This window comes from Penaeus monodon, chromosome 19 (assembly GCF_015228065.2).
Source record: "Penaeus monodon isolate SGIC_2016 chromosome 19, NSTDA_Pmon_1, whole genome shotgun sequence".
In the NCBI taxonomy this organism is placed as follows: domain Eukaryota; kingdom Metazoa; phylum Arthropoda; class Malacostraca; order Decapoda; family Penaeidae; genus Penaeus; species Penaeus monodon.
The window spans coordinates 9,605,967-9,606,425 of NC_051404.1; positions in this window are offsets into that span (position 1 = coordinate 9,605,967).

Below are 459 nucleotides of genomic sequence, written 5' to 3' on the forward strand. Positions count from 1 at the left end.
TTTAATAAACTTTCTTCACATGACATATATATTTGCAACTGCTAAAGACACACAGTCAGAGATCTTTTAAATATCCTCTCTTGGATTCACTGATTCCATATTTTCCTCCTATTAAACTTGCATCCTATGTTGATATTGCGAAGGAACCCAATCAGGCAAGGACAGCAGTACACACAAGATTATCCTGCACCGCCTCATCCTCGAGGAGGGGAATACGAACGCAAAACAAAATCAATTAGTTTTGAGTACAGAACTATTGAGAAAGCAAAAGCTACTCAGTATAAAGATCATTTTAGTGTGATTGGGATAAGAGGAATATTCAACATGGATTTGATCGTAATATTCTGATTTTTTGGGATTATCTACAAATGCAAGTGACACCTTAGTAATTATAGCGATGAATTCCATTACTATTTATTTAGATGAATAATCAGTCGATCACTCTTCTTTTGGATAAGG